Consider the following 14,837-nt stretch of genomic DNA (forward strand, 5'->3'; position numbering starts at 1 on the left):
GGTTAAATCTCTTTCACTCCACCACTCACAGTGAAGCTTATAAAACACAATGGGCGTAAATGAGCACTCAAAGGGCGCTTCTCATTGGTTGAATTTCAGGAGTTGAGCCACTAGGATGAAGGTACACATAATCAGCTGGGTGTGTGTAAAGGCTATCACAGCACCGGAACACTCATATATGTTCACTTATATACACTCTGAATAACATTTATGCAGTTTAAATCATTTTTTACATCTTTCCACAGGCAACTGTATTGAATTCCTACAATATTTGCATTCAGTGCTTTAATATCGGTAAACAATGGTGATAAATTATCAAAATTGACCCAGGATAACCTAACAAAGCCAAATAGTACCATTTATTTCTAAATGATTATCGCAAGATTCTTTTTTGCCAACCCTTTTATAATTAAAGTTTAGGCATAATATTTTAAACCATTAGTCCAAGATAATACAATTAACCTACAAAGTACAGATCGATTAATTCAGCAAATGGGACACAAATGTTTGTCCCTATTATAGTTTCAAAGATATTTTCAAAATGGCCCTGGAAGGCTGTTGCTCGTGTATAATGAAAATGTGAAAGAAATGCAAAGAATTCTGCACTGACTGGAGAAGTAATCACATTCTTGTGTCTGAGCTGTGACAGTCTTCCCAGACTACATTGTCTGCTCTACACATCACATACCATACAATTTATGTCTCAATATCATTGTATATAATGTCTAAAACAAAATTATAATGGTCACAATGTGTATGTGGCTGTATATTATGTATGCGAGTAAGATATAATGTTGTAAATTCCTGATATGTAAAACAGGTGTAGTGATGATGTAAGAGCCAATAATTATACTTTTATGTGTCCCTGACATCTGGTCTTTTATTAGTCAACTTCACATATGTGTCTGATGTTCTATCATGGGTGTTAGGCAAGTATTTTTTGTAGCTAAGATTACTTACATCCGCATTGTGACTTCCATGATCCATATGACATTTTACAAGGTTACAGTACACCAAAGGCTAGGTAACCTTAATTAATATTATTTTTACCTAGGATGGTGTACCCGTCATACTCCATCACCTAGGATGGTGTTCCCGTCATACTCCATCACCTAGGATGGTGTTCCCGTCATACTCCATCACCTAGGATGGTGTTCCCGTCATACTCCATCACCTAGGATGGTGTACCCGTCATACTCCATCACCTAGGATGGTGTACCCGTCATACTCCATCACCTAGGATGGTGTACCCGTCATATTCCATCACCTAGGATGGTGTACCCGTCATACTCCATCACCTAGGATGGTGTACCCGTCATACTCCATCACCTAGGATGGTGTACCCGTCATATTCCATCACCTAGGATGGTGTACCCGTCATACTCCATCACCTAGGATGGTGTTCCCGTCATACTCCATCACCTAGGATGGTGTTCCCGTCATACTCCATCACCTAGGATGGTGTTCCCGTCATACTCCATCACCTAGGATGGTGTACCCGTCATACTCCATCACCTAGGATGGTGTACCCGTCATACTCCATCACCTAGGATGGTGTACCCGTCATACTCCATCACCTAGGATGGTGTTCCCGTCATACTCCATCACCTAGGATGGTGTACCCGTCATACTCCATCACCTAGGATGGTGTACCCGTCATACTCCATCACCTAGGATGGTGTTCCCGTCATACTCCACCTAGGATGGTGTTCCCGTCATACTCCATCACCTAGGATGGTGCACCCGTCATACTCCATCACCTAGGATGGTGTTCCCGTCATACTCCATCACCTAAGATGGTGTTTTTGTCATACTCCATTACCTAGGATGGTGTTCCCGTCATACTCCATCACCTAGGATGGTGCTCCCGCCATACTCCATCACCTAGGATGTTGTTCCCGTCATACTCCATCACCTAAGATGGTGTTTTTGTCATACTCCATTACCTAGGATGGTGTTCCCGTCATACTCCATCACCTAGGATGGTGCTCCCGCCATACTCCATCACCTAGGATGGTGCTCCCGCCATACTCCATCACCTAGGATGGTGTTTTTGTCATACTCCATCACCCAGGACGGTATTCCTATCATATTCCATCACTTGGAATTTTATTCCTGTCATACTCCATCACTTAGGATGATTTTCCTGTCACATTCCATCACCAGGATGGTGTTTCTATCATATTCCATTACCTAGGATGGTGATCCTGTCATACTCCCTCACTTAGGACAATGTTTCTGTTATACTCCATCACCTAAGACGGTGTTCTTATAATGCTCCATCACATAGGATGAGTTTCCTGTAGTACTCCAACACACAGGATGAGTTTCCTGTAGTAATCCATCATAGGATGAGTTTCTTGTAGTACTCCATCACATAGGATGAGTTTCTTGTAGTACTGCGTGCAGCCAGCAGTAACAGCCTGGTTGATCAGGCTCTGATCCACCAGGAGGCCTGGTCACAGACCGGGCCGCAGGGGCGTTAACCCCCGGAACTCTCTCCAGGTAACCTCCAGGTACTCCATCATATAGGATGAGTTTCTTGTAGTAGTCCATCATATAGGATGAGTTTCTTGTAGTATTCCATCATATAGGATGAGTTTCCTGTAGCACTCCATCACATAGGATGAGTTTCCTGTAGTACTCCATCACATAGAATGAGTTTCTTGTAGTACTCCATCACATAGAATGAGTTTCTTGTAGTACTCCATCACATAGGATGAGTTTCCTGTAGTACTCCATCACATAGGATGAGTTTCCTGTAGTACTCCATCACATAGAATGAGTTTCCTGTAGTACTCCATCACATAGAATGAGTTTCTTGTAGTACTCCATCACATAGAATGAGTTTCTTGTAGTACTCCATCACATAGGATGAGTTTCCTGTAGTACTCCATCACATAGGATGAGTTTCTTGTAGTACTCCATCACATAGGATGAGTTTCTTGTAGTACTCCATCACATAGGATGAGTTTCCTGTAGTACTCCATCACATAGGATGAGTTTCCTGTAGTACTCCATCACATAGGATGAGTTTCCTGTAGTACTCCATCACATAGGATGAGTTTCCTGTAGTACTCCATCACATAGAATGAGTTTCTTGTAGTACTCCATCACATAGGATGAGTTTCCTGTAGTACTCCATCACATAGGATGAGTTTCCTGTAGTACTCCATCATATAGGATGAGTTTCCTGTAGGATGAGTTTCCTGTAGTACTTCATCACATAGGATGAGTTTCCATCATCACATAGGATGAGTTTCCTGTAGTACTCCATCACATAGGATGAGTTTCCTGTAGTACTCCATCATATAGGATGAGTTTCCTGTAGTACTCCATCATATAGGATGAGTTTCCTTTAGTACTCCATCATATAGGATGAGTTTCCTGTAGTACTCCATCATATAGGATGAGTCCTGTAGTACTCCATCATATAGGATGAGTTTCCTGTAGCACTCCATCATATAGGATGAGTTTCCTGTAGTACTCCATCATATAGGATGAGTTTCCTGTAGTACTCCATCATATAGAATGAGTTTCCTGTAGTACTCCATCATATAGGATGAGTTTCCTGTAGCACTCCATCATATAGGTATGAGTTTCCTGTAGTACTCCATCATATAGGATGAGTTTCCTGTAGCACTCCATCATATAGGTATGAGTTTCCTAGTACCGAACTTGCACACGAAAATCACTCACTACGAAAGCAAAAGACTTGGCAGACGATGCACCATCCCCCCAATGAAAAGCAGGGGTGTCACTAGCACGTTAAGAGACCATACAATAAGTGTCAGGGGCCCGAGACTGTTCAACTGCCTCCCAGCACACATAAGGGGGATTACCAACAGACCCCTGGCAGTCTTCAAGCTGGCACTGGACAAGCACCTAAAGTCAGTTCCTGATCAGCCTGGCTGTGGCTCGTACGTTGGTTTGCGTGCAGCCAGCAGCAATAGCCTGGTTGATCAGGCTCTGATCCACCAGGAGGCCTGGTCACAGACCGGGCCGCGGGGGCGTTGACCCCCGGAACTCTCTCCAGGTAAACTCCAGTAGTCCATCACGCAGAATTAGTCATGAAATCTGTCAGCCTACCACCACAAGTATGTAAATAAGAGTTGTGGGTTTATCGTAGGGAGTTGACCACTGCAGGTAGTATTAGGGTAAGATAAAGATACTCGGGTTGTGGGTGGGACTGTGGGTTTTATTATTGTGTGATAGGTAGGGTTATGAGGGTGGCAGGAAGGGAGGAGGTTCAGCGAGGGTTAATGGACAGGGGAATGAGGAAAGGGGGGCAGTTATTCAACAGGAGGGGAAGGAGGAACGGGAGGTTAAGGTCTTGCGTGTGATCAGCGGAAGGTTGTGTATACTCACTAGTCGTAGTTTACAAAGGTCGATTAGTAGCTCTTGGTGCCATCTATGAGCTTCTGTTGACCGACTTCACTGACTTCTGGCCTCCAGTCCCAAGTGATATACTTTTGAAATCGTTTATATTGTTCGGCTCCTGGTCTAGGACCGGGCCGCGGAGGCGGTTACCCCTTCAGGTATCCACGTCTTAATCTAGTTAATTCCATTCATAAAGCGCTAAACTAGTGTGGGTTATACAGCGCAAACAATAGTTGAGGAACGATCCCCCGTTCTCCAATCTTGAGTTGGCCTTTGACCTATCAGGCTGTTGGTGATCCCTCACCACCCTGATACCAAAACAGTACTCCATAGTCTCTATGCCTCATCTGCCTCTATAGGTGCCATCTATGTCTTTTGACTCGGCTCTTGGCTCTGCCTTTCAATTATGTTAGGACAATTTATATTTATCTTTTACGTATAATCGTCAATAATGAAATATAACAACAGGCAATCTTACGTCTGGGAACGTAAAACTTACAGCTTTATGGGTTGCTGGGTAGCACAATTACCCAGTACGCACAGGCACACGCACAAAGGACCCCAATGTAAATAAGTCACTTTGTCTGACTTTTTTGGGGGGTTATCCAAGGTTCTCTACACACATGCTGCTATGTATGATAATCTATGTAACACTATTGTGTACACCTGAATGAACTTACACACACACACACGAAACATGTCAAGTGTCTCTTGACAAGTGCCTTTGACAACTGGTAACTAATTAACCAACCTGCTGCTCTTGTTCACGTGTTCATGTAACAGTAAACAAATACATAAGAATCAGCTGCTTTGGGTGGCATCCTTGGGAGACGACATGCAAACTCCAACTGTCTCGGGTTATATTGGGTTATTAACCCACCTGGTTGATAATATAAATGAAGTATTCTTTTGTCTCGGGTTATACTGGGCTATTAACCCTTCTGGTTGATAATAAAAATAGTCTTCTTCCTCAGTAAAACAGATGGCTCAACACTTGTACCGCAAGCAAGTTTAGTGTAGTGACTCAGGCATGAGAGGAAGGGAACTAAAGAAAACGATATATTTCGATCGCTGCGGGGAATTCATCCTCGTATTCCATAACCCCAGCACCTTGTGTCTCAATGTCTCCTCAAGGAAGATTCCTTGACGCTGGTGAGGGGTTCTTGAGCTAAGGAATTGGATCTGTGTTCCAGTTCCCTGAATTTAGCCTGAATACCTTCCGCACCCCCCCCCCACAGGCGCTGTATAATTCTACGAGTTTAGTGCTTCCCCTTGATTATAATAATAATGATAATAATAATAATAATAATAATAATAATAATAATAATAATAATAATGTGCCACAATGTACGCGACTGGAACAGTGCAGAGTGTGGCATAAGTTGATAATGTAGGTAAATATTAGTGCTGAAGATCTGAAGAAGATCGGAAGAGGCATTCATAAAACATCATAAGGAAACTAATATCCAAATTTCAATAAAAGTTGTAAATTAGAACCATAAAATGTTGAATCTTTCCAAGAGACCAAAAAGACCATCATCTTAAAATACACAAGCACATTAAGCTTGAAGCCGCTCAGACGTTGCATTATCACGCTATGAGCATGGAAACCTTGGAGATAATCAGATGCGGCACTCAGAAATTATCTCATGAAAAGAAAAAGTACTTCAGTTTTGCAGTAACTTCCAAAAAAGGCGAACTGGGGTCCACGTAGGCTAAGATCTGTCCACAAAACTCTTAAGACTGATTAGCTTTTAAGACAGCAAGTTTTATGTAAGCTTGGTGTATATAATGTTTAAGAATGTAATGAGGGCACGCAAATGTTACACACACACGAAGGAACTTTAACTTGATTTATCCTAGGATAACCAAATGAAGTCAAACACTGACTTATTTCTGATCAGAAGAGACGTTCTCTAATCCCCCCCCCCCCCATGAAAAGCAGGAGCGCCACGAGTACGCTGAGACAACACAATAAATGTCAGGGGCCCAAGATGCTCGACTGCCTCCCATCATACATCAGGGGGATCACTAATAGACCCCTGTCTTCAAGAAGGCACTGGACAGGCACTTAAGTCAGTACCTGACCAGCCGTGTTGTGGCTCGTACGTTGGTCGAAGTGGGGCCAGCGGTAACAGCCTGGCTGATCAGACCTGATCCACCACGAAGCCTGGTCACGGACAGCCGCGGGGGCGTTGACTCCAGAAATTCCACCAGGTATTTACATTTTATTTAAAATTCTCTACAGACCTGTAAAAAATATTTGATTTTGATATTTTTTTATATAAAATTGTTAGAAAAGAGCAAACTAACACCAACAGCTCAAAATTAATTACAGAATATTTATTAAGATACACTACCACTTAGAGTTTGAAGCTGATCAAAAGATACATTCACTAGTTATTACATGGGAAACAATTTGCTTAATAGAACTGGCAAACTGAATTTCACACAACTCCAAGTAATTGACATGCCGTGTTTTAATTAATAAAGTCTACCAACGATAAAAGTTTGAAGCAGATCAGAAAAGGCATTCTCGAGTAATGGATCTGATTCCAACAATTGCAGGTTTTTAACTGTTCCAGTAAAGTTTCAAATATGCATCTATTCGGACTAAACTTAACGGGTATTATCCATATTATCCATAGCCATCGTCATTTTTTTAAAGCTATTTAAAAAAAGCATGTGTTAGTTTTGAATAAAAAATGAAAAGATCAATTTATTCAATAAAACTGGTAAATTAGGACTTACGCCACCCAATGGCACTTCAGGAAATCACATCAGTGGTGGAAATTTGAAGCCGGTCAGATGAGTCATTCTCCAGTTATGGCACGGAATCCAACGATTTCAGTTTTTTTTTTTCTACTATTTTACTACTACTAATTTGTCTGCACCCAAACGAAACTTAATATATATTATCCTGTCCCTAAGATGCATCGGCCATATATTTTGAAGCCGTTCAGAAGACGTAATCTAAAATTTATTTACCATGATTTAACAGGAATAAAATTTTAACGCTTTTACATAAAATCGTCAAATTTACAACATATCTGAATTTCTTTTGGCACTTTTTGTGAACGTTTGATGCTCCGTCACCGAGGATTTTGGAAGTTATTCAAGAAGCCATTCCAGTATACCAATTGCTCCTAGAATTTGGTGCGCATTACCATACACAAGTGTTGTAAATTTGAAGCCGATTGGAAGAAGCGTTCTCAAGTTATTGGAGGGGTGTTCACCAGTGCTGAGGAAATTTTGGAGGGTTTCTGTGCAAGGGCTTGAATGGGCTAGCCTACGCATATGGACCCCAATGAGGATATGCTTGGAATATCAAGTTCTTTCCGCATAGAGTTTTGGCAGTACGAAGGCATCCTAAGATGATCCTCATTGCTTCGTTCTGCAGTTTTTCCAGCCCTCCAAGATTCCAGTCTGACACAAGAGCAAGTAGTGGCACAGCATAATCAACCAATGATCTAATATAAACAAGATACATCACTTTCACAGTTTTAACATTACCTGGAGTTTACCTGGAGAGAGTTCCGGGGGTCAACGCCCCCGCGGCCCGGTCTGTGACCAGGCCTCCTGGTGGATCAGAGCCTGATCAACCAGGCTGTTGCTGCTGGCTGCACGCAAACCAACGTACGAGCCACAGCCCGGCTGGTCAGGAACCGACTTTAGGTGCTTGTCCAGTGCCAGCTTGAAGACTGCCAGGTGTCTGTTGGTAATCCCCCTTATGTATGCTGGGAGGCAGTTGAACAGTCTCGGGCCCCTGACACTTATTGTATGGTCTTTTAACGTGCTAGTGACACCCCTGCTTTTCATTGGGGGGATGTTGCATCGTCTGCCAAGTCTTTTGCTTTCGTAGTGAGTGATTTTCGTGTGCAAGTTCGGTACTAGTCCCTCTAGGATTTTCCAGGTGTATATAATCATGTATCTCTCCCGCCTGCGTTCCAGGGAATACAGATTCAGGAACCTCAAGCGCTCCCAGTAATTGAGGTGTTTTATCTCCGTTATGCTCGCCGTGAAGGTTCTCTGTACATTTTCTAGGTCAGCAATTTCACCTGCCTTGAAAGGTGCTGTTAGTGTGCAGCAATATTCCAGCCTAGATAGAACAAGTGACCTGAAGAGTGTCATCATGGGCTTGGCCTCCCTAGTTTTGAAGGTTCTCATTATCCATCCTGTCATTTTTCTAGCAGATGCGATTGATACAATGTTATGGTCCTTGAAGGTGAGATCCTCCGACATGATCACTCCCAGGTCTTTGACGTTGGTGTTTCGCTCTATTTTGTGGCCAGAATTTGTTTTGTATGTACTCTGATGAAGATTTAATTTCCTCGTGTTTACCATATCTGAGTAATTGAAATTTCTCATCGTTGAACTTCACATTGTTTTCTGCAGCCCACTGAAAAATTTGGTTGATGTCCGCCTGGAGCCTTGCAGTGTCTGCAATGGAAGACACTGTCATGCAGATTCGGGTGTCATCTGCAAAGGAAGACACGGTGCTGTGGCTGACATCCTCGTCTATGTCAGATATGAGGATGAGGAACAAGATGGGAGCGAGTACTGTGCCTTGTGGAACAGAGCTTTTCACCGTAGCTGCCACGGACTTTACTCTGTTGACGACTACTCTCTGTGTTCTGTTAGTGAGGAAATTATGGATCCATCGACCGACTTTTCCTGTTATTCCTTTAGCACGCATTTTGTGCGCTATTACGCCATGGTCACACTTGTCGAAGGCTTTTGCAAAGTCTGTATATATTACATCTGCATTCTTTTTGTCTTCTAGTGCATCTAGGACCTTGTCGTAGTGATCCAATACCTGGGATGAAAACCTGCCTTTCTTTGTATTGGCGACAAAATCTCGTTACAACAGGTCCAAGTAGTGGAAACTCAAAGCCTAGATACCTGTATCTGGTTACATATTTTAGAAGAGGCCCATCTTGCAATTGAATCTGGTGAACTGTGCCTCTCTGTCGAGGAGGATGCCTTTTGAGTATTTTTGTTTTATCAGTAGGGATTATCAACCCCAAGTCGCTCTCATGCTCTTTATTTTCCCGGGTCCTTTGCCTTCTGTACTTTTTCCATTCTCTAGCGCTCTTAGTTTTTGCCTCTCTACACCTTCGGGTAAACCAAGGGCTCATTCTGGTCTTCCCATTATTTCTGTTACCCTTGGGAACAAACCTTTCCTCTGCCTCCTTGTATTTTGTTATTACGTAGTCCATCATTTCGTTTACTGACTTTCCTACCAACTCTCTTTCCCACTGAACCTCCTGCAGGAAGGTCCTCATACCTGTGTAGTCCCCCCTTTTATAGTTTGGGTTTTCCCATTCAGCTCCTGTTACCCTCTCCACTTGTAGCTCTACAATGTATTCAAAGCTCAGAACCACGTGGTCACTAACTCCAAGGGGCCTTTCATATGTGATGTCTTACGTGTGTCGTGTGTGTGTGTACTCACCTAATTCACCTAATTGTGGCTGCAGGGGTCGAGACTCAGCTCCTGGCCCCGCCTCTTCACTAACCGCTACTGGGTCCTTCCTCTTCCTGCTCCTTGAGCTTTATCACACCTCGTCTTAAAACTATGTATGGTTCCTGCCTCCACTACATCCCTTGCAAAACTATTCCACTTCTTCCTGTTTGTGTGTGTGTGTGTGTGTGTATATATATATACATGTATGTATGCATATATATATATATATATATATATATATATATATATATATATATATATATATATATATATATATATATATATATATATATATATATATATATATATACATGCATGAATGCACACACAGACACGTAGACATTTAAAGTGCTTGTGCATCAGCATTATCGATGGGCACAATAACTGCCATCTGAGAAACTTGTTACATTCATTATAACAATATACTAGTTTTTTGTTTGCTCGTGTATGTATGTTTGTGTACTCACGTAGTTGTGGTTGCAGGCGTGTTCACAAATGGAGCTAACTCTTCCACACAACCAATTACAGTTGGGGTCTCACAAGGAAGTGGGAAGTGTCCTTGGCCCTCTCCTCTTTCTCATTTATGTCAATGACCTACCAAATGCACCACAACTACTCAACCCATATTATTTGCAGATGACACAACATACTTCTCTCACCCAAACCCAGTCATACTGACCAACACTGTTAATACTGAATTACAGAAAATATCTACCTGGATGATGACTAACAAGCTTACACTCAATACTGACAAAACCTATTTCATTCAGTTTGGAAACAGAGCCACAAATGTTCCACTTAACATAACGCTAAACTGATCACCCATCACAAGATGCACAGAGGGAAAATTCCTAGGAATCCACCTTGACAGTAGCCTTAAATTCCAGACCCATATACAACAAATTTCCAAGAAAATCTCTAAGATAGTAGGCATACTATCAAAGATACGGTACTATGTTCCACAATCAGCTCTCCTTGCACTCCTCTACCCTTATCTCACCTATGGAATTTGTGCATAGGGATCAACAACATTAAAGACCACAAATAACCTAGCAAAAGACTGCAGTCAGAATTATAACAAATTCCCACTCCAGACAGCATACTCCACCAATATTCAAAAGTCTAAAACTACTCACCGTAAAGAACATCCATACTTATTCTTGTACCTACTACATACACAGAATACTACATTCATACATGAACCCTTCACTCAGACTTCTCCTCACCAACCTTAACAGGACGTACGACCATAACACAAGACACAGATCAGTTTCTGATGTACTCCGTGTCCACATCACACTATGTAAGAACTCTATGCACATAAAGGGCCCCAAAATTTGGAATTCATTACCAGTAAATACTAAAGTAACCAGATCTGAACATCAATTCAAAACTCTTCTCAAAAACCATCTACTCACCCTAAACTAAATATTCAATACTTAAATTTGCCAAAAAATCTCCCAATTATCTAAATCTTAACACTTCAAAATTTAGATACCCAAAGTTCATACATTACTTAATACTGTTACATTGTAGTATAAATACCTGCACAAAACAATACTGCCTTACACCATATTGTAACATTTTCATACTGTAAAACACTTTCACCAACGCTCAATATTATATTCCAATAATATAACTTAAACGTTCCAATAATATAACTTAAATATTTACTATTGATATACACAACCTACAAAAAAATTTCAAATTGTCCCAATATAATATCTCCAGATTGTAACTTGAGTTACTTACTGTCTGCTTTAAATAAAAACAGATATACAACTGAAACAAACTATGATAAATTTCTCTAGTATTAAGTAGTGTGTAAGCCATTAATTTAGTCTACCCATAATGCCGTGTCATGATAGTGGCTATCTTTGAACTGCAACTCATTATTGTAATTACAGAATCTCAATGTAAACTTGCAAGGAAATAAAAATTGTATTGTATTGTATTGTGTATGTGTGTTGTAGACAGTAAGCCTATATGGCTAGTTTCCAAAGTTTTCACCAGAGGGCAGGCCTCTGGGTAGGCATACCCAGACCTGCCTCGCTCTCACTTGCCAACCAGGCATCCTAGAATCAACAGCTCCACTTCTCTCTCCCTCGTGGGCATGGCCCTCTGTGTACCACGAACCCAAATATAGCAACAAGTCTCCGAAGCCTTATCACTGATCACCATTTGCACACCCACCAAATCAATTGTAGACACACAAAACGCACGTTGATAGTGTGTGTATGTGCACGCGCTAGTGTGTGTGTATGTGCACGCGCTAGTGTGTGTATATGTGCACGCGCTAGTGTGTATGTGCACGCGCTAGTGTGTATGTGCACGCGCTAGTGTGTGTGTATGTGCACGTGCTAGTGTGTGTGTATGTGCACGCGCTAGTGTGTGTGTATGTGCACGAGCTAGTGTGTGTGTATGTGCACGCGCTAGTGTGTGTGTATGTGCACGCGCTAGTGTGTATGTGCACACGCTAGTGTATGTGCACGCGCTAGTATGTGCACACGCTAGTGTGTGTATGTGCAAGCGCTAGTATGTGCACACGCTAGTGTGTGTATGTGCACGCGCTAATATGTGCACACGCTAGTGTGTGTGCACGCGCTCGTATGTGCACACGCTAGTGTGTGTGTGTATGTGCACGCGCTAGTGTGTTAGTTACCATTTTGTCCAGGGCACTTGTCACTAAGACACTTGGCCTCTGTGCGAGTGTGTAAAAGGCTCTACTGTATGTGTGTGTGTGTGTGCGTCTGTACTCACCTAGTTGTACTCACCTAGTTGTACTCACCTAGTTGAGGTTGCAGGGGTCGAGTCCGAGCTCCTGGCCCCGTTTCTTAACTGGTCGCTACTAGGTCACTCCCTGAACCGTGAGCTTTATCGTGTGTGTGTGTGTGTGTGTGTGTGTGTGTGTGTGTGTGTGTGTGTGTGTGTGTGTGTGTGTGTGTGTGTGTGTGTGTGTGTGTGTGTGCGCGCGCGCGCTTGCGTAACCCAATTAATATTTACACTAATAACTCATTACAGTTGTGACCGGATGTGGATGTGTGAATGGCTCATTACTTTGTAATTTGTTCATGATTGTAACCATGTATAGACGTGTTTACCTGGAGAGGGTTTCGGGGGTCAACGCCCCCGCGGCTCGGTCTGAGACCAGACCTCATGGTGGAACAGGATCTGATCAACCAGGCTGTTACTGCCGGCCGCACGCAAACTGACGTACGAAGCACAGCCCGGTTGGTCAGGTACTGAGTTTAGGTGCCTGTCCAGCGCCTTCTTGAAGAGAGCCAGGGGTCTATTGGTAATCCCCCTTATGTATGCTGGGAGGAAGCTGAACAAACTTGGGCTCCGGATACTTACTGTGTTGTCTCGGGGGAATGTTGCATCTCCTGCCGAGTCTTTTGCTTTCATAGGGAGTGATTTTCGTGTGCAGGTGTAGATGATTCATTACATTTGTAACTTGGTCATGATTGTGACCAGATCTACCTGGAGCCCATTACCTTTGTAACTTGTTCAGCTATCAAAACTTTGGGGCCCAGTCCCTGGACCTATTATGCACGACTGTAATCTTTTGACTACCACCCACAGGATGGGTATGGGGTGCATAATAAACATATTAAACTAACTCCTATCTTCAAGAAAAAGAGATCTGACGTCAGCAACTATAGGCCTGTTAGTATACTCACTGCGGTTTCCAAAATTCTAGAGAAAGCGGTGCACAGTCAAGTAGTTAAGTATTTTAATGACAAAAAGCATTCTCCATAGTTACCAAACGGGTATCAGATCTTACTCGACCGTACCTGCATAATTAATCTGATGGACTACCTGTGAACTCAAATGTCGTTAGGGAATCTCACAAGTCCATGGTGACCTTAGACTTGCATTCAATACAGTTAACCATAACATATTAGGTATGAAACTAGAAGCTATCGGCATAGGCTCTGTAAACTGGTTTAAGTCCTATATGAGCAACAGGAACCAAACTGTCAATATCAATGATACAAGATCAGAACCCTTCTGATAGCATGTGGGGGTTTCCCAAGGTAGTATTCTGGGTTCCTTACTATTTTTTGTTATGTGAATGACATGCCCATCATTGTTAAGTGTAAGTTTCATTTGCATACAGATGACAGTGCTCTGCTAATTTCAGGTAAAGGCACAAAAGGTATGGTTAATGTGCTATCATTATAGAGTCCCCCCCCCCAATATCTTATCCTTTCTATTTAATGCTCATGTAAATAACTATTCACTTTATTCCTATTGTGCTTCTTTTTATTGTAATTTGTGAGGTTATAATCATGACTGAATTCTACTGCATTTTAATTAAGCTAGGCTTTAAATTAAAAAGATATCACACAGCACCGTGTCTTCCTTTGCAGATGACACCCGAATCTGCATGACAGTGTCTTCCATTGCAGACACTGCAAGGCTCCAGGCGGACATCAACCAAATTTTTCAGTGGGCTGCAGAAAACAATATGAAGTTCAACGATGAGAAATTTCAATTACTCAGATATGGTAAACACGAGGAAATTAAATCTTCATCAGAGTACATACAAAACAAATTCTGGCCACAAAATAGAGCGAAACACCAACGTCAAAGACCTGGGAGTGATCATGTCGGAGGATCTCACCTTCAAGGACCATAACATTGTATCAATCGCATCTGCTAGAAAAATGACAGGATGGATAATGAGAACCTTCAAAACTAGGGAGGCCAAGCCCATGATGACACTCTTCAGGTCACTTGTTCTATCTAGGCTGGAATATTGCTGCACACTAACAGCACCTTTCAAGGCAGGTGAAATTGCTGACCTAGAAAATGTACAGAGAACCTTCACGGCGCGCATAACGGAGATAAAACACCTCTATTACTGGGAGCGCTTGAGGTTCCTGAATCTGTATTCCCTGGAACGCAGGCGGGAGAGATACATGATTATATACACCTGGAAAATCCTAGAGGGACTAGTACCGAACTTGCACACGAAAATCACTCACTA

The sequence above is a fragment of the Cherax quadricarinatus genome, chromosome 5 (assembly GCF_038502225.1).
Source record: "Cherax quadricarinatus isolate ZL_2023a chromosome 5, ASM3850222v1, whole genome shotgun sequence".
NCBI classification, from domain to species: Eukaryota; Metazoa; Arthropoda; class Malacostraca; order Decapoda; family Parastacidae; genus Cherax; species Cherax quadricarinatus.